This window comes from Falco punctatus (genome assembly GCF_963210335.1).
Source record: "Falco punctatus genome assembly, chromosome: 7".
NCBI lineage: Eukaryota > Metazoa > Chordata > Aves > Falconiformes > Falconidae > Falco > Falco punctatus.
The window spans coordinates 27,969,843-27,990,300 of NC_137587.1; the positions used below are offsets into that span (position 1 = coordinate 27,969,843).

A 20,458-nucleotide genomic window follows, 5' to 3' on the forward strand; every position below is an offset into this window, starting at 1 on the left:
CTTCAGCCTTACACACCACATAATGGTGGGTTTCTCCAGCCTGCGTGTTTTCTTACAAGCACTTTTGTCTAATCGCTAGCTGAGAATCCAGCCTACTGTGTATGTTGTAAAAGATGCTGTTTATACTTGGGCTTTTAGTTTACCATCTGTGCACAGCTTAGCTGCAACATCTCTGTAGATCTGTTTCTCTACCGTTGCCAAGTCCCTGTTGCAAGCCCTCAGAAGAGCCTGATTTACTTCAGACTTTCTAATAAAATTCAGGTTCTTTGGAAGTTCTCTTTTAAAACCTGTCCCCTGTTCTCAGCAAATGCAATGGTATAGACTTAATGCTTTTCTACAGACTCACTGATTCGTATCTGAGTAGCACTGAAGCATAACCAGTTATACGCCCAATCACTGATGCATATATACCTCCACACTGCCCTTGCTAACGTGTATCCCATTCTCCAAGCCATTGACACAAATTCATTCAGGCACCAGAGCTGCTGGCACATTCACAATCCATTTGCACTGCACCTTGTAATCACTTTTTATTTTAAACCCATTTTCTTTAAGAAACAGCCTTTGCACTAATCCTCAGGGGGAATATTTTTTGAGCCCAGGCTTCCTTCCTCAAAGTAGGACGCTTTTTGTAAGAACCAGAAACAAGCTACTTGTTCAGGACCTGTAGGCTTGGATACTCGGTTGGTGCACAGATGAGGAAGACTGAACAGAAGAGGCAGACACTACTTCACCTGCCTTACAGCTTCTTTACATCTACCTTGCATCTTTACAGGTAAGCGTTCTGGCTTACAGGGTACAGCCATAAGCCTAAGCAGATGTTTAAATAAAGGTCAAAGCCTATTACAGAGAGAGAAAGGGGAAAGAAAAAATACTTTCAATTTTCTGTTTGAGAATACGGGTGTTTTTACTGAAGACTAATTCTGCTTGAAAAGAAATGCTGGAGTGCTACTGATTTCCAGAGAGACATGTAGTCCCCAAGGCCAGTTGTAAATAAGTTTTCAGATACTGACCCAAATAATTCTGATGCAGAATTTGTCCTTGTCTTAGACACTGACTACTGGTCTTTCAACTCTTTTGGTAAGAGAGCAGAGCCTGAGCAAAGTTAGGTTTATTAGACAGTCTGCAGGCTATAGATAACCTGCTATTGCTGTGGTCAGCTGCAGAAATAGGGGTGGCAAGACCACACCTACAAAAGCCCCTGTGCAGTGACTCATCTCACTTCCACCTTACCGTCCCAGCTCCACTTCAGCACCTGCACTTCACCCTCCTCTCCCTGGCCCAGCCCACACGCCAGCTGCAGCTGAGGAGCCTGCATTTCCGTGCTGGTGGCATGGAGGAGGACAGGCAGCCCAGGGTGCTGCACGCAATGGCTGTGGTGCTCAGTGAGTGGCACTTGCTCTCCTTGGGCAGCCAGCCCCCTCCTGTCCCACACTATCCAAGATGCATGAAGGAGGACCTGTTAGGTGGCTGGCCCGTGTTTGCCTATTACATGATCGTATGCTCATCCTGCCACCAATGTAAGATGTCTGCAGGGTGGTATACAGGCTAGTGGGAAGGCTGCTGAAGGGAGAGGGGTGTATTTAGTCCTGGTACCAGAGGAAGAGAATGGGAGCTGCAGGGAGAGGTTCGGAGTGGATGAGGTTCTAAATGCAAGAATTAAACTCAGGTGAATGCAATGAATAAAGCATAGCACAGAAGAGGACCTTTAAAATTCTTTTATTCAAAGTCTGGTGCATAGTGAGGAATCACCCCGCAGGCACAGAAAGATGATGGAGAGGCATCTTGTAAAGACAGAGTAAGGTGGCCGTTGCACACCTGTCTCAGTACAAAGGCCAAACTGGGTTTTGCTGCTCCCAGGACCAAGGACTGGGGCCTTGAGCTGCAAAGCTTGCTGTTCCTCCTCCTGCCAGGACAGCAGAAACCATGAGAGTGAGGAATGCTGCGCCTCAGAAGGGTGAGGGACCTTCTGAGCTTCGCTCATTCTAGAATTGCCCTGTCTGGTTTGGTTTTAGTGGCTTTGATTTGAGGATTTGAAGAGGATTGCATTATTGTTACTATTAGATTGCCTTATGGCTGTCATTTTTATTTCTGTCCTGCCAGGAGAGAAGAGGCAGGATCCCACCGGGCTGGTTGTGCCACATGCCAAGAACAAAGCGCCGGCACTGGCAGCGCGCAGCGGGTACGCTGAACAGAGCGGGGAAGCCCGCGGGAACAATGCAATGACCCCCGTCAGCAGAGTGAACGGCAGCCGCAGCCTTCGAGCACCTCGCTGCCGTCACGTTGCTGCGGTCACTGGGGCAAACAAGAGCTTAACGGGGTTTGGGTGGGGAACAATGCAGCAGCCGCGCCGATGTTCACTAGGGCAGCAAAACTGCGTGTTGGGAAAAAAATCTTTGAGCGGGTTATCAGGCTGGCTGTCGCTTGGCGGAGAGCCACGGCGCGCATCTTGCAGGAGCAGACAAGCCGCGAGCGGCCTTAGACGTGCGGGTGGGCAGCGCCGGGCCGTGAGGGACAGCGTGGCGCAGGCGGTGGGGGCACAGCACAGCAAGCCGGGGCTACCGCCCGCGGGGCAGCGCCCGGGACCGCGAGAGCCGAGGAAGGCGAAGCCGCCGCGGCTGGACGGCATGAGGCGGCGGCCGAGGCCTGACAGGTGAGAGGGGCCGACGGGCGCCGAGCTCTGGCGGAACGCGTTACTTGGTTCGAGAAACGAGCATAAACGGGACGTCGGGCCGAGCGAGGGGCTGGCAGCAGGGCAGCGGGCAGCCGCCAGGCGCCGTGCGGGGCCCCGCGCCGCCCCGCAGGCAGGCAGCCGGCCCCGGGCCCGGCCGAGCGAGGCGCCGCCGCCTCCCCCGCGGGGGCCGGGCTGGGGCGGGGGGCAGCGGCCCGCCCCGGGGCCGGCTCAGCGCAGCCGCCGGCTCCGCCCCCGGGGCCGGGAGCAGAGCCAGGGCTACATCGGCGCGGGCAGGGAGCGCAGCGCCGGGCTGAGCCCCGCAGGTAGGTAGGTGTGCCGCGGCCGCCCTCGCCGTGGAGGCGAGGGACGCGGATCCCTCTGCTGGGCCCGGCGGCCTCGGTCCCGGCGGCCCGGGGGTCGCGGCCGTGCGAGGCAGGGGGCCGGGCCCGGCGGGAACTTCCCGGGGGTTTCTGCGGGCGCTGGCGGCCGGGGAGCACCTTCCCCGGGCCCGGCGGGGCGGGAGCCCCCGCCGCGAGGAGCGCCGTGCCGTGCCGTGCCGGGGGGAGCGGGCAGGCAGCGCTCCGGCTGCCCGGGGAGCCCCCGCGCCGCTGCCGGCGGGTGGTTGTGCGAGGGCCGCGGGGAGCCCCTCGGGGGCCGGGCCCGGTTGCCCGCGGCTCACGCGTGTGTGTCCGCGCAGGCTGAAGCGGCCGGGTGGGTCTGAGCCTCCTGCGTGGCTGGTGCGGGGCCGGGGTGGGCATCGCCAGGTGCGGCGGAGCTGGCGGCGGGTGCCCGCGGTGCAGCGGTGTCGGCAGCCTGAGCCTGCCTCGGCTGCCGCCCGTGGGGCTGGGCCTTGCGGCGCTCCCCAGTGGGACTCTGTCGTGATGGATTTCTGAGACGCAGATTAGATGCCTCCGTAGCAATCTTACCCCTAATAGCATTATGTAAATCTGGTACTGGCCCAGCCTGCTGTGCCTCCCCCCACCCTGCCCTGTAAAATCTCAGTGAGGAGTTCGGTAGCGCTTGAGTTGCAACAGCTGGGGAGGTGTTGGCTGCGAATTGCCTTGCAGTGTGACTGTTGATGTGTCTGTCCATACCGGGATAGTGGCTTGTTACAACCCAGGCATGCCGTTTCTACCCCAGAGCATTAAAGGGCTGCTGTCTATGCTTTACCGTAAAATGGAGCGCTCAGTACAAAAAAAAACCCCAAACAAAAACAACAACAACAACCCCCCCAAAAAAAACCCCAAACACATGACGGGAGAAACACAACTGTTCTGGAATCCAAATGCTGGCTTCAGTAAACTGTAAAGCTAGTTCAGGATTAAGTGCTCCTGTGTCTTGGAGCAGCTCTAGCATTTCCATCTCGTGCATGAGATGAGAGCTTGAAACTTTACTGGTTGTGCAAGGGAGGGACAGTGTCCTGCTGCAGTACTCTTGGAGGTGGCGGCTGGGGAGAAGAGCAGCTCTTGGCGATGTTTGTGCTGCTGCTGCTGGTAGGGATTTGCGGGGATAGGATGCACCCCAGCACTAGTGAGGCCTCTTGATGTGTAGCTTCTGAAAACACCCGTGTGCCTCTGTGCAAGCAAGGGCGTACATCTGGAGAGTGCTGTCTGGAAATCTGCCATCAGTGATACTTCCTCTCCACATAAGGCTTTTTTTTTTTTTTTTTTTAAACTTTCTCAGGCACCTTGGGCTTGAGAAGAATTTCATCAAAGCCCAAGGTGTGAGCCTGCTGCTGTGAAGCTTGCTTGCTGCATGAGAAACATTGAGCAGAAGTGTGTGGGCTAGGATCCTTTTGGTGGACCACAAGGTTCAAAGTGTAGAAACACTGCTCAGAAAATCTGGAGGGAGGTGTCTAATGAAAGGAGCAGTCTCCACAGTGTGCTGCTGTATGCTGATGTCAAGATAAGTGTGTGATGAGCTGTAAAAATGACAAATTACTCAGATCTTACTAAATACTTCTTGAGCACTAAGTGGGGAGAAGGGCACTGGTGGTGTGGTTGCTGACCTGTTGTTGTGTCACTGCACTGGTGGCAGCAGTCCTGCCAGTGTCCCATCATAGGACCTCTTTGTGGCTGCCAAAGTGGGGTAGTTTCTAACACTTATGTTTGTTTCTGGTCCTTTGGCTGGATCAAAAACTCCCACACTTACAGTTGTGCTTATTTAAAAAAAAAAAATGTCCGTGGGTGCTTGCTCATGTTGGGCTGCCACATGGGTGAAAAGGACCTTTGCCAACTGCACTGCAAGCCTGCGTATGGATCTGGAGTGGCTCAGGGAGGTGAATAGCCTCCCCTTACTCCTAACGTCCTTTCATTTAACACCCCTTTCATAGAAGGGTCTTGCTTCTAAAATAGCTTCACTTGGTGGAGCCTCTCAGGGCCTGAACCCCTCTTGGCCTTAGCTTCTCTGCCTTTGCCAGGGGCCCTGGGGACTGCTGGGATGGCATCCTTGTCCCTGTGCTGAGTAGCAGCAGTGGCTGGATGAAGTCTTGCAGCATTCACTCAGTTTCTTACCTGTGTGCAGCAGAAATAGAGTAAGACTCAAGCTCGGTGCCTGGAGAAAGCTGTCCCTGTGGGCAATCTCTGTCCTGCTGTGTGGAAGCTCCTCCCTTAAGAGGATTGAATGGCTTTAATGATGTGGCTCATCTGGACTCTCTTCGTTCTTGCTACTGTCTCTATTTTAGTTCTTGGCGACAGGCAGGTGTAGTGTGACCTACAACTGTAAGTGGGTGCAGGAGATGCTCTAACAAGGCCTTCCCATAGCTCTGTGGAAGTTTCCTGCCCCTGCTACGCAAGCCACTCTGTTTCAAACTCCATGAAGTGAAGGCTGTGGGTTGTATGAAATTCCTCATCAGACTGTAGCTCAGGAAGGGTTTTATCCCTCTTCTGTACCTCTGGGTCCTTGCGTCACAGCTGTGAGGCAGCAGGGGACCATCCAGGACTGCAGGCATTCATCCAGTAGATGTTTAAATTTGAGAGGTGCAGGTGGGAGTTTTGCAGACCTCTGGTAATCACAGGCCCTGCGAAACTTTCCAGCTCAAACCATGGCTGTGGTTCTTGATGGCCGCTGGCACTGTTACAGTTGGAAGTGTACAGCCGAGGCAAAAGGTGCTGCCACAAGGACCTTGGGCACTGGTTGCATAGGATCTGTTGCTGGAAAGCCAGGGTGATGCTGGGAGGGGGACCATGCCCTGTGCTATCCAAAGTGGTAGTTATCGCTCTACTTCCATGGTGCCTGTGGTGTGGCAGCCACTTTCTTCCTGGTCTCCTTTCTGTTTCTGCTCGCTGATGAGTGGGAGGTGCTGCTGTGGGTCTAGCAGGGCTCAGGCTACAGTTGAGTGGCTTAAAATGCTGGAGGAGGTGACAATATTTCCAGTGGGTCTGTGCAACAAGGGATGATCAGCACTTCAGTTATCATAGAATCATTTAGGTTGGACAAGACCTTCAAGATCATCAAGTCCAACCGTTAACCCAGGATTGCCAAGTCCATCACTAAACCCTGTCCCTAAGCACCTACATGGGTGTTTTTTTTAATACCTCCAGGGACAGTGATTCTGCCACATCCCTGGGCAGCCTGTTCCAATGCTTGACCACCCTTTCAGTGAAGAAACTTTTCCTAATATCCAATCTGAACTTCCCTTGGCACAACTTGAGGCTGTTTGTTCTTGTCCTGTTGGTTGTCACTTGGGAGAAAAGACCTACCCCCGCTGCCTACAGCCTCCTGTCAGGGAGCTGTAGAGAGCAAAAAGGACCCATCTGAGTCTCCTCTACACTAAATGACCCCAGTTCCCTCAGCTGCTACTCATCAGACTTGTTCTCTAGACCCTTCACCAGCTTCATTGCCCTTCTCTGGACACACTCCCAGTTCTTGTGCTTATTCCTCAGTTTCCTCTCTAAAAAAGCCTCATGTGCATCAAAACTAACTTCTTATTGCTAGGAACTCAGGCCCTCACTATGGAGTGTCATAGCTTCACCTCTAAGACAGGAGCACCACGCCTGCATTCCTTTCTTCCCTGCCATCGTTTGTGGAATGGATCATGACATCCTGGGATCTGGAGTCCTTCTGTACAGCAAAGGATGAGCTGGGCCCAGTAGCCTTGCCCCCCACCCCACAGCTGTCAGCTTTGAAGGGCTAAGAAATAAACTGTGCTCTTGTACTGATGCTTCTGTTGGAGGAATGTGTAATCAGAGCTTTCTACAGGCAAATAATTAATGACACATGTGTGAAGGGATGGCCGTGTGAGCCACCTTCCTTTTAGGAGCCACGTAATGAGCTGCAATCGTTACCTAACCACCTCCGTCTCTTCCTGGCTTGTCTGTGTTCTTAAAGAGGGAATGAAGTGGAGGAAAGGCTAAACATTACAGACTTTCTTGGCGTGGTAAAAGGAATAATACGGGAGCCACAGCCAGTGCTAGCAGTTTCTTGATGGTTGGTCATCTGTGGCAGAGCCTGTTTGCTGAAAGCTGTCTGGGCTATCAGGGCTTGGAAACACTGAAGCAGTTAATGGCTGACTTGAAGCTAGATGGGGTGATAAGTGAAGCAGGAGGAACTGCATGCTGGAGATTGCCTATATCATTGCCTGCATGTGCTGACAGATTCAGAGCGAGCTAATTTTCTGGAAGAAAGATGAGGTGTTACTGTGGGCAGCCCTGCGAAAGGGACTGCCTGGTAGATGGCAGCAGAAAAAGGGAATGCCTGTTAGCATGGGGAGAGGAATTGGGGTCTGCTGGCTCAGTACCCAAGTGTGTGTCCCCTTAGACACAGCAGGGCCAGGGAAGCTGGGTGGTTCGGGGCTCATCCAGAGTAAATACAAGGGAGAAAGGGAGGGAGACTAAGCGGAAGGCAGGTTTTCTCCTGTGGGAAGAGGCACGTGCATGGGCTGGCTGCTCTAGTTCTTTTATGTCCTTGATGGAGCTTCAGAACTGGGACATCACCATTTAAAAGCAAGTCAAAACAAAGTGCGGTGCATATAGCTAATTGCTGAAACTTGCTGCTGAGGTAAGTGGCCCGTCTGTCTTTAAGGAGCTGGGAAGGGCAGCTCTCCTGTGCCACCAGGAGCCTTGCACGTGGGCAAAGGGCTGGTGGCATTTGTTAAGGATGCTGCTGGGCTGCTGCTTTAGTTTCTCTGCAGCACAGCCTTGAGCAGACAGATGTATCGTGAGGGTGCTTTACCCTTTACTGCAGTATTGTTGCTGAGCTGTAAGCAGATCACTGATCTCTTCCGGTATGATGATAATCCTGTGGCCATGTGTACTGGAGAAATGCTGACCTGGGATGAGCAATGTATGTTCAGATATCTAGTAGCCCAGAGATTTGAAGTTATATAATGGAGAATCCCCCTTGTAGGCAAAAATAAATCTGCTTCAGTTAGAGAGAGGTCTTGTACACAAGCGAAGGAAGGGCTGAGCTGTCAGAACTGCAGCCATGCACCTTGAGATGAGCTGACCTTCTCACAGCTGGACTCTGGACTGCCTTTGGTCCCTTCTGCTGGTGCTCTGCATCCATTGCCATGGAGGCAGTTTGGGAAAGGGGAAGGAGACGAACTAGCTTGCAGGGATTTGTGCAGAGGGGCCAAACTTGCTGTAAGGTAGTTTTACCTGTTGGGAACGAAGGAGGCTGTTTCCCAGAGCTGCCCTAGAGAATGGTTTATTGTCACTGGATGTGGCAGTGTCCTCCACCAGCACCTTCCTTTGGCCACTGCCTCTGTGATCCGTGAGATTTCAGTGCCCTCAATAGGATGGGGTTGAGGGACAACATGAGACCTCAGTGCCCTGAGCTCCTGCTTCTACAGGAGAGGCTTCATGCGGCAAACTGTCCATTTAGTTTTAAAAGCAGCCCACTGCAGGACCCTGATTTTGCTTGGGTTGGTGTACTCGGCTGATACAGGTTTGAGTGAGTTGCCTCTAGATGTTTTCTGTATCCGGGTGCTGTGGAATTACAGCCTGTGCGGGGCTTCAGGAGCAGCACACGAGGCAGGTGTGGAAGTAATATCTTGGCACTGACTAGGACTGCAAGGGCTGCTGCCATCATCCCATAATGTAAGAATATGCAAATCCTAAACACCTGGTGCTGGCATGTCTTCTGTGATAGATGATTAGCAGTTTTGTTGGGAAGCAATTGTGAAGTCTAAATTAAATAGAGGAGCTCTATTATTGCACAAAATGGCTTGTGCTCTAGTTAGACCTTTTCAGGGAAGTGTCTGTACCTTTTCATGGCATTTCAGTGACTAGGTGCTCTAGTCTTAGAGGCAAAAGTATCTGTGTGGAGAATGTCTTCCTCCCTCCCTACTTGGTTTCTTTCAGATTTCTCCTCGATCCTGCAAATGGTTTACTGAACATTACTTGTAATACATGTGGACAGAAGTTGAAGAGAGGTTCTGTATGCAGTGGTGTCAGTATCAAGTGGGATTTTTTTGGACTTTGGTCCCCAGAGCTAACATGCCTGCTTTTGGAAGGCACCATGCAGACAGCTTCTCTCCTTTCTGCTTGTAATCAAATGATTTGTAGAGTTCTCTTCATGTAAAAGGATTCTATTCTGGCTGGTGTGGCTAGGACACCATCTCTAGTATTGCAGTTATAATTCTACATTGTTTCATGCTGGTGGTGTGGCGCAATCAAAGCACCCTCTTGACAGCTGTGGATCTGGTCATGTGTCTGCTGTGTGTGTCGGTGAGGACCGGAGCTGCTGCTGCTGAGTCAGTCTGGAGTGGCTGCTGGAAAGTCCTCAACTTCCCAGTGTGCTTTACTAAGTTAACTCTGTCTCCTGTCCCCTTGCTCCGGTTTTTCCATGTCTTGTAAACGTGGAGCTAGGCTCCCTGTTCATACAGAAGATGGATCCAGAATACTGTGCTGGACTCGGGCTGAGGAGGCTGCTGACCTTAGGTTAGCATGGCTGTTTCCCCGCTGCTGTTGCCTTGAATTTTGCACAGACCAAGCAGTGACAGGAACTATTTTCCAGCATTTATGCTGGTTGCTTGAAGAAACTGGGCCTTAAAACGCAGGCAGCATTTCTAATTATGCTCATCTCTGAAGTCTCTTGTGGGGCGGGGAGGGGGTGAACCTGCCTGGATGTACTTTCCCAACAGTCTAAGAAGCTTCTGGGCTGCTCTTTGCATTCAGGTCCCTTTCTTATGCAGGTTTGCAGAGACACTGCACATGGAATAACTAAAGAGCCCTCTGAGTTGTGCAGTAAATCTGCCTCTTCCTGAAGGAAGCTCTTTTAATTAGAGAAGACTTCTGCTTGGCAGCTGCTTGACCACAGCTGTGTGGTGAAGCCCTGGTGAGCCATGTGAAATAGGGTGAAGGGACAGCCCTTTTCCTGCTCCGAAGGAGTCTGCTGCACCTCCCTGGGGATGCTGTGCAGGAGCAGCAGGGGGAAGGCTGTGGGTACAACAGAGGTCCCTGGTGGCTGGTGGTGAGGGGGAGTGAAGCCCTGTGGGGCAGGTCAGCCTTGCAAGTGAGTCCCAGCCCCTCTGGGGGACTTTCGGCAAGAGTTGGCTGCTCCCTGTGTACAGAGCTCGGCAGATCCCTCCCACCCGATCCTCTGGGAGTGGTAGCACCTTGTCTGAGTGCAGCTGAAGTGGGGCAGTTGTGTTTGCTCCTGAGGGGTGGGAGGTGATGCCCGTGGTCGTCTATCTTGCCTGATGTGATGGGACCCAACAGGTCAGAGTTTCCTCTCGCCCCTGCTCCCTGGGGGAGGTGGTGTGACTGGCAGCTTCCTGAACGAAACTGAGGTGACCAAAATGCTGTTGCAGCTTTTGGCAATACAGCTTCAGCATCAAACTGGTTGCTGCCTCAGCAGAAGAGGCTTTTTCAAGGGAGGGCTATTTCAAGGAACACCAAACTGCTTTAATGCCAGAGTCCAAGACCTCAACAGCTCCTTTGATGTGATGCTGCAGTCCTGCTGGTGGTTACAAAGCTTGGTTGTTTCTGCATTCATTCCCAATCCATCATATTGCAGCTTCACAGGCTCTCATGGCAGTAGTTTAGACTTGATCCTGTGTTAAATCAGTAAGTTCCTGCTTTGCGTAGCTTCAGGCAGATGGGAAACCTCTTCCTAGCACAGCTGTCAGCTATGAGCAAGACCTACTAGCATGTATACAAATAAATGGCCACGCACCCGGTGTTGTCCCATGGGAACCTAAACAGTTGGTCCCTGTTTGCATGGAATAGAGACAGCCTTTGCTGCAGGGTGTTTGCTGTCAGGAGGAAGAGCCTGTGCCGTGGCCTGTGAGCTGAGGCCAGGTCAGTGGCTGTGTTACTGCGGTGCTGTCTCATGGTTACTCCTGTGCCCAGGGTCTCAGTGGAGAGTCCCAGCACCCTGTGGTGGGTGGTTTTCCTGCTGGCACCCTCCTGTCAGAGGAAGAGCAGGTAATGGGGCTCTGCTGGGCTGGATTTCAAGCTGCTGTGCTATCAAGGGGTGGGTGTGTATCCTGGGGGCAGAGGGATCCTCGTGTCACAGCTGTAACCTGCCCAGGTAGCATGCATGAGACCCCTTGCTGTAATTTGATGTCATTAGCAAGTTTGGCTTGATTGAAAATTGTGGAACTGATGTTAAGTAGAAACGGTCCCTGGGAAGCAGGCTGTGGGGGAAAGAGCACAACCTGGTGGGACAGAGGCAAGTAAGAAAAAATAAGTGTCTGCAACCCTATTAAAAAGTAAGCATAGCCTCAGTTATGATTTACTGATTAAGGATGAAACAGCCTCACTTTCCTCACCCCCCCAAAATGGGAGCATTTGTCTCTGCGTTAAGGGTTTTCTGATATTTGTAAATCAGTTATTCTGAATAAAATTTCATTCTTTTTAAAGTAAATACCTCTGAATTACTTTTTTTTTTTTTTCCCCCAATCTCATTCTTCTAGCATTGCTCTGTCAAATAGTCTCCTGAAAATTTGTGCTCTAAATTTAGAAAAGGAGACCTTTTCAAGAAAGTAGAAAGGCCACCCAGTGTCTCTTGGTTCAGGTTCAGCTGAACCCATTTTCCAGACCACTCTGGAAACCACTGTGTAGGTTTGCAGACTCCAAGGAGGCTCCTCCTTTTCCCAAAACAGACCTAGCTTTTCAAAGTCTTGCTGTCTATTTTAACTGCCAAACTCTTGGGGAACTTATCCCATATGTCTGTTCCACTTGGCTTGAAGCAGCCCTGTCCATAACCTACACATGTAGTGCTTGGAAGGATGGATTAATTATTTTCCTTTTTTTGGATGGTGTTTGGTGGAGAGTTGATCTTAACTGCAGGTGGCAGGTCTGTAATTGAGTAATGTTCTCTCATTGCTCCAATTAAGTATGCTGGGATTACCTGACTGGTAATGTGGCTAGCAAAACACCTGTGTGAATTGTGGTCTGCCTTGGCCTCCAGGACCATCTTCATAGAAGGGAAACCAAAAGATTTTGAGCATGTCTTCCAGTTGGCTAAGTGTTTTCCAGAGCTCCCCTTTATTTTCCAGCTTTGCTGAGATTTCTTATTGTGGCATTTCACTTCCTGGAATGCTTAGGCTGGGAACAAAGTGGCTTCACTGCAGCTTCTGTAACAGCTTGTGCTGTTATTATTGCTCCTCACAGTGCTGCCCTTTACTGCTGTATAATGTAGCTTTCGTTTCCACTTTCTTCCTCCTGTAGGAAGAGCTTGGAGTGAGGAGACTGCTCTGCAAAGGTGGAAGGAAAAGGCGCTAGACGATGCTGCTGCAGTCAGACTGTACAGCAGCCCCTGATGGCACCAGCTCTCCAGGGTAAAGCATGAAACTGCTTCTGAGCTGCGTCCTTAGAGTGATCAGACCAGTGAGGGGTTTGGCTGTTGTGGCCAGGTGCTGCCAGTTAAAAATGTGAAACTATCTGTGTTACATTGATACTGGAGGGGGGAAATGTGGTTGCAGGTGGATATTTTTGAGTAAAGGGAATGAGCACACATGTTTTCAGTCATTCCCTTGTACTTAAGGGCTTTTCTTGACCCCCTGCCCTCTCTAAGTCATCATTTTGGAAGGAAGGGCTGTTTGAGATAGTCCCTTCCTCCAAATCTTTTTATAGTTCTGGCTTTTTTTCTTTTCATTCATGCCCTCTGGTAGTGGTAACCATGGCGTGAAACTCAGGATGTTGTGAAATGTAAGTCCTGAGACTGTCTGTGAAGCATGCCCATTTTGCTGGCAGGCAGATCAGGTTCTGGTGGGGTGTGGGATCTTGTGTGACCCTGGGATGGTCTGATGGGAGGTGAAGCTTCTCCTAGGGCAGAGGGCAGTGAGTGCAGACACTGGGTCCAGCAGTAACCTTTTGTGGCTGCGGCACCGCTGTTGCACAAACGGCTCTGAAGTGTTGAGTTTGGAGATCCCTGGCTTAGCTGTTCCTGTCTACTTGTAGCAAATGGGTTTGCTGAGTTGCTTTCCTTGCTGTCCTCCCCTGTATGTGTGTCTGGGAGAGACCACGTGATACTTTGTGTGAGAATCTTGCAGGAATCTTGTATTTCTGACTCTGGGTATGGCCAGCCCTGCAATGGGGTCCTTCAGATTGTAGAGTAGGGGGCCCGTGGTTATGGTAGGTCAGATCTTGTTGAAGAGGGATGATTATTACAGCTGCTGATCTGTGGTCTTCTGCTTTAGAATCACATCTAACAGTGCCAATGTAGTAGCAGGGGAACAGGAGTGGTTCAGTAGCCACAGGCATACAGTCAACTAGTGAATGGTGAGGGTCCTGCAATTGCCAAATAGTGTATTTGGCAAAAACCAAGATTCCTGAGATCACAAATAAAGGGACTGTTTCTGTGAACAGGCGAAAAGATGCATCCCTGTGGGCTGAGGCACTTTTCTGATCTAGTAGAACTTCTGTGACTTCTCTGTCATGCTGGGTCTGCAGTAGTCTTCCAGCCCTGCTTGATCTGTGGGGCTAAGGGGTTAAAACCTTTGCTGCTTGAGATCAGTGCCTTGCCAGTGGCAAAGGATCTGATACAAAGCATGTGATATGGTTAAAGTAGACTAATAGCCTGTCCTTTCTGTTGTTCAAGAAAGCTCACTTAATTCTAAAGCTTCACAATAATTTGGAATGGCAAACTGGAGGTCTCGGTTTGGTTTGTGGTGGGTTTTTTAGTTGGTTGGTTGTTGTTGTTTTTCTTCTTTTCTGCCAGGTAAGATCATGTGGATGGACCCAAGGGGAGAGGTCTTGGGTAGACATTTCTATTCTCCAGTGGGCTGGTCCCACAGTGGCAGGGGACTTCAGTGCTCTGGTGGGCACCCAGATAGCTTGGCAAGGTGTCTGAGCTTCTCCAGAGGCTTAGCCTGAGAAGCATGAGGTGGTGCTTGTCCTCCTATGCTCTTTTGGGTAGGCTATCTCTAGCACTTGGCTTCTAGCAGCATTTGGCTTCAGTTACGGAGTGAACTACTGGAGAGCCTGCTATTGCTGGGAATGGCTGGGTAAGCCTAGTTGGCTTCTTTCCCACACTGGGTGCCGGTGCCCAGGCTCTGCCCAGTCCCATCCACCTGTCTGTGGAGAAAAGAGGTGCGGTCCCAAGGCTCAACAGGCAGAAGGGAGGTGGAGAGAGAGGGTATTTGTTTAATTGCTATTAAGCTGCTAAGCTGGGGAAAACTTCCTGCCCTTGGTAAAACTACTCCAGATGTACCTTTACTATATCCTTGATAATTCCTGGAAAGAGCCAGAAAGAATACAAAAACTATTTTCCCAGTTCAAGGAGATGCTGTAACTTCCCAGAAACATGTTCGGTATGAGTGTGCTGAATCTAAGCACCGACTAGTTATCTTTCCTAGCATCTGAGAAAATGGAAGCAACTAAACCCCAGTTTGTTTTGAAAGGGAATTTACAGTAGGAACGTCCTTAACCTTGACCTCTCGTATCTTATGGGAGGAGGAGGCAGAAAAGATAAAAATTCAGCTATACTACCTGATTCCTACCTCAGTCTGGCGATGTCTGGTGCCGTCTAAGACAGGAAAAAAAAAAAAAAGCCTGTGTTAAGGCTTTCTTCCTGCTTTGACTGTGGTATCCTTTGGGTGCTTTGGCAGGGTGGGAAGGTTGCTGGGCCTCAGGAAGGAATCTCTAAGCCAAGTGACGTTGGGAGCAATATTGTGCAACTCCTCAGAGGTGATTTGTTGACCTCTGAGGCAGTGCTTGCATGAGAAGGGAGGCTCAGGAGCCAGGGGATTTCCAGGCTGCTAAGTCTGATGGCAATGGCAAATGCTTGGTAGGATCCTCTGCCCACTGCAGAGCCATGCTGGGGAGAAGCACCGAGTGGGTGCCGCTGGTCTGTGCTGGCTACCCTGCTGCATTTTGGGGTGCAGGTCCTGCTCATGGGCTTTGCTTCATTGTGGGGAGGTGTGGGGCAAGCCAGTGTGGGGGACTGCCTTTGACACACACAGGGGCCGCTTGCGGGCAGGGGAGCTGGTGAGGGCATCCATTTCAGAGGTTAAATTTGCAGCTTAACAGCTTCAAGTGCAGAAAACAAAGCTGAGCTGGTCTCATTTTTGGAGCTGTTAAAGAGCCAATGTAGTCAAGTGACAGAGCTGCCCAACCAGTTTAGTGAAAACTATGCGTTTTTACTGCACTGTGTACTGGTTTTAGTCAGCATGGAGATTTCTCTCTGGACCCTACCTGCAGCGTTTGTTGCACAAGTAACATTCTAATACGTGGTAATCAAAGAGTCTAAACTGTACTTTTGGCTTTTTCTTCTGTCTGCTATTTCTGGTAAGTTGTTGGTGGTTTGTTTTTTTTTTGTCGGGGGAGAGAAGAACCAAATGACTTCTGGGACAGATTGTGGGGTTTTTGGGTTGGGGTTTTTTTCCAGTTTTTTTGGCAGAGTTGTGTCTCTGCTCTTGCTGAATGGAAAGATTTGCTCAAATTGGAGAATTACTCTCCTGCAAATACTGTCATGCTGTGCAAGTGTGAGGACTGAAAATAGCAACGAACTTTCTCGATTTGCCAGTTGTAGGGACTGAAGACTTAAAAGGTTTCAAGCTTTCGAGTGTGAAGTCCAGATGTGCAATCAGATTTTAAGAACCCCTTGCAAATATAGAGACAAGACATGCTTCTAAAACCTGTGCTGCTGTTTTGATGCTTAACTGTGAGTTGTTTTCTTTTTAACAGTATGATAGTGGTTTATAAATACCTAATCACTTCCTCTTGAGCATCAGAAGTACGTTTCTAAAATACACGTTTCCTTTTTACAAAACATGCAATATGTGCTTGCTGTGGTAAAACATCCTGAAAAACTTCTGTCATTGTCGACAGTCCTATGGGAACTTTCTGATCTTGAGTCTTGCTGCATGACACTGCTCCTTATTATTCACACCACAGTACACGACTATAGAAGTCAAATGGAAAAGCTTAATGTCTTACTGGGTGCTTCAGGAACAAATCTACCTTCGCAGTGTGGGTTGATGAGTCTCCTGAAACGCATCTAGTTTCCTGAGAAATCTAGTCTTTCCAGTGGTATTTCTGCAGTACTTGCAGCCAACTGTTGCCTTGCTTTAGTCTGCTCCCCTTACTCCAGGGACAGCCAATGTGCAGGAACTGCGTGTCTGCTTGAGCCTCTAGCTTGCAAATGTCTTGCAGAGGCTCATGTTAGGGTGTCACTGTACATCTCTGTACTCCTAAGTGGTAGATCAACGTTTGTTGACAAGTATTGTGCTGCAATTTGCAGGCTGATGTAGCTATGCTGCTGTTTTCTGACTTTGTGCTTAGCTCTCAAACCATCTCCTCTAGCTTGAAGGCAATTGCTTCTACTTCAGGTGAGCAGCAATTGTCTCTGGAGTAGATGGGATAAGAGTGTCTGTTCAAAGTACCTTCTTTTCTTCTCTTCTGTTTCTGAAGTTTGTATTATGCAAAAATAAAGATTTCTACCTTGCCCTGACACTTCCCTCCAGAAAGGTACTGTAGCTGAATTGGTAACATGTACACACACACATATATGTATCTATAAATAATCTCTGCATCCACAAGTGTTGCCTATTTGAGAGGGTAACCCTAATTAGCAGCCTTAATTTTTAGGATCCAGCTTCTTCCTCAATCCCTCCATTGTAACTTTTGAAGAGATGCTGTTTGGAAAATCTCTATGACAAACATGGTCTTGTTTATGTTTTCAAGGTCATTACACGGCTGGTATTATCTCAGTGAAGCTGAAAGAAAAGTTCAGTGAATTCAGACCTGAGTCTTTCCATTGACTCTGCAGTTATGTGCTTGCCAGAGACAAGATGTACTTCCCAGGTGTACTAGAAGTCCAAGGCCTTTGAATATTAACGTCAACAACACAAACTCCTTAAGATACTCTTTTTACATTAACATGGCTTTAACTTGCAGTTGCTGCCCTGAGGGCAGTGCTGTACCTGGTTAGCAGGGGACTTAGTAACTCTGTCATGTTTCATTAACTGGCACTGTTGTGTGAAGCTGTCCTGTCTCATCACTCATGATCAGGGCACCTGCTGATTACCAAGTGCTTGTTCTTCATGTGTGTGGATAGGGAAGCATTCCTGGCAGGTGGGCTTTGTGGCACAAGGGCTCAAAATCCTGTGGAAGATGATGTTTTCTCTCCTGCCGTTAAAGATCGGGACCTCCTGGGCTGCCCGTTCCCCTGTGTGCGGGTGTCTGGCTTGGAGCTGGGACGGGAAGCGACCATTTAGTGAGTTCTGATCCCCAGTTGGCCTCTGCGGGTCTCTAGCCTGGCGTATGGCTGATCAGGTTCTGGTTTCTGGGTTGGTATAATATGCAAAAAGTAACTGCACTAGCCTTCAAAACCTCATGCAAATTAGCACGCAGAGAAACATCTTTATGGAAGCAGGGGCTTGCCGATTCCCTCCTAGGGCAGGTCCTATTTGCTTTGGTCACAGGGAGCCAGTTCTGCAACTTGAGTACATCAGCAGGAGCTCCTCCTCCTGAGCTTCATGGTCAGTCTGTCTACGAATGAGCTCAGCTAACTTTGGTCACTGAAAAGAAGGGAGGTGAAACCAGATGAGGCAAAGCTTTACAGACTTTCAAAGTCCAGCCTGGTAATAAGTATCTTGAGGGAAATAACCTGTTGCAATGTGTAAGGCTTGGGTAGGCATGGGGAAGGTGGTGCTTGCCTGCTGTGTCAGGAAGCAGATCAGTTGAGGCTGCTTTGGAGGTTGCTTCAGTGGACTAGCTGAATTTTCATCCAAAGATCCCACCTGCCACATCAGATGCAAGATGTGAATGATCAGGAACCTCAGGGTATGCTGCAGAACCTTGGTTTGCAGTGCTGACTGCTGCATCTCTGCATCTGTCAAGTTGGAAGTTTCTCCTTTGGCAGGCAGGAGGGACAGCAGAAATGAGCTGGAATGTCAGCAGTACAGGGCATCCACAGTGTTTGCTCTTCCCCTTGCTCTCACAACGGGAAAACCGGTTCTGGTGTTGGTTTGACCTCTTCCTAGCCTAGCTAGTATAAGCTAGCAGCAGCATATCCTATAGAGTCTGCTTTTGTTTTACATCCCCTGGGGTTAGAGTCTGAGGGGTGGTAGCGAGGAGCAACTGGCCAAAGTACATAGGAACAACCTGCAGCTGCTTTGTGACTGATCATTTACTTCCCTTAAGGAGGGGTTTGTGGGAGAAGGGACAGCATCTTCCAGGCTGTGTAGATGCACTGAAATGTGAACTCTCTTCTACTTGAAGTATTGGGGCTGACCTTCAGAGCTTGTTGCTCTCAGGAGCGTGTGTGCTGTCCTCAAGGGTTTGCGGGATCTTTGCACTTTAATAATGTACTGAGATGGTGATTTCCACAACTGATCTACTCTGATTTGTGTTGAGGTTGTTCCTGCTTGTCTCCTCCTCTTTCACCATGCTTGTAAAGGAGCCCTTATTTGTGCTGTGCAGTAACTTGGCAGCTGAGGTGCTTCAGCTCCCAGAGCTCGTCTGGAAGAAACTTGGACTGCAAAAGCAAGGGTGGTGCTCCCGAGAAAGGCTTACTCTTACCGGCAAAGCTGCGTGGCACAGGCATGTACAACGCTAGCCTGAGCCAAGGCTTCATAAACTTCAGTGAGCACTAAACATGCAGCGCTTGCTAGGCAGAGGCAGTACAGGATATGATTCGAGAGAGCAGGATTGCAATTAAAAATTAACTTAGCCTTTCTGCCCCTTGACTGGTGTGGTTGCAACACCTGTGCGTAAGTGTTCTCCCCCCCACCTCGCCAGCCCGTGGCAGGGCCAGCAGGCAGAGGTGTTCTGCTCTCCCTGTATTGCCTGTCAGTCACTGCAGTCATCTTTTGTGAGAAGAGGGCTGAGAGCATTGCAGGCTCCTGCGACAAAACTGAGTTAATCTCCGAACCGTGATGGGACTCCCCTGCTGTCACTAACAAAGCAGGCCTCTGTCTGCCTCTTCTCAAACTGAGTTGTCCTGGATTTTGTGCTCCACATACTGGTTTCTCAGTCATTGCTGTTGCTGGGAGAGCGACAGGCCTGAGAGTTGGAGGTGGTGGAGGGGGCAGGAAGCCACCCCATGATGCCTGTTTAGCCTGCATGGACTTGTCCTGTTCGTCCACGCTGGGGCCCTGGATCAACTGATGCCTTCCTGCAGTCAGTTCTTCCGTCAGGTCCTGGGGCTGAAGCCAGGCTAAGAAAGACCAGGGATCAACTACACAGACGCTGACCAGGCCATGCTGGCAATCAAGTTTTTATGGTAGTAGCGCCTCAAAGCAGCAAATGGAGTGATGTGCATAAATAATCCTGCGTATCTGTACAGGATGGAAAGTGAAAGGCTGCGAGTAATGCCACTCTTCAAGTTGACACTAGGGTCTCATGAAATCCACTGTAGAGCTGACGTCAGTCTGGAGAATGACAGGGAAAATTTGGAGGCATAGGGGCAGGACTGCTGAAAAGTGTGTGTGGCTGCTTGGGGAGGGAGCTTCAAATGATCAAAGCAGTTGGGGTGGAGTGGAAAAGAACACAATTAATTGTGGACAACTAGTGGAATTTGAAAGTTGCAAACTTCATGTATTAAAATTTACATGCATTGCTGCAGGATGTTAAGTCTCAGGTGTTGACCAAGTTCAAAAGGCAGATGGTCAGCTCTGACTGCCACTGTTCACAGGCAGCATTGACTGGCAAGACTTGGTACTTAAGCCAGCCCTTTGCTGCCGAGTGGCCCATGAATATGCCTGGTTGTGATAACTCCAAGCTTGTCTGCTTCCAAAGCTGACCCATCTCAACTTTTGTTGAGTTGCTGCTTCAACTGTACGGCAGTATTGCTAGTTTTGTGACTGTGTGATTCCAAAAGGTAGGGTTTTGAGGAGTTTCATTAATGTAGTGAACAGAAGTTTATAATTTCTTAAGGATAGCAGAAAAATTAGAAAATCTGTGATGTTTCAGCATGTGGAGCCCTGAAGTATCTTAAAAGCTCAAACAGAACCCTAAAAACCTGGTTCTTTTTTGGCTTGAAAACAGTACTTTGAATTACTTTAGGGCTAGGAGCTAGGAAAGAGGTATTATCTCCCAGTGGCAAGAGAACAGTGCATAATGCTGTAATTCACAGCTGGGTTTTGGTTTGTTTGTTTGTTTTTAATAAACACTGAAGTTGGTATGCCTTTATGACATAGCTAGAAGAGCTCTGAAAGCAATCTTTTAGTCTTGTCACCTCAGGCATGTCTCTTCCACACCAGCTCTTGTCAACTTGTTTAACTACTTAATTACCTTAGATAACTATTGTAAAGATCCTAACAGCTCTGCAAATATCTGTTTTCCTGGCAAATGAAAGTGGCGTGGACAGAATTGGAAATAAGCAGCACACGACTACTTAGTGCTAGGAAGCAGATCAGCAAGTACTGGAAGTTACCCCTCCAGCTTGAAA

At 49.7% G+C, this 20,458-nt stretch overlaps 1 protein-coding gene across 2 annotated transcripts in view; it reads left to right on the forward strand.

Annotated features, from left to right (window-relative positions):
• Positions 1-2,869: 2,869 nt before the first annotated feature.
• CD82 (CD82 molecule) overlaps positions 2,870-20,458 on the forward strand; it is a 41,125-nt gene continuing 23,536 nt past the window's right edge. The window contains exon 1 of one of the 2 annotated variants that reach the window (XM_080395904.1): positions 2,870-2,997. The gene's annotated coding sequence lies outside the window, so the exon portion shown is untranslated. Of the gene's footprint in view, positions 3,002-20,458 lie in introns of both variants that reach the window. The other variant, XM_080395905.1, reaches the window with a different exon arrangement.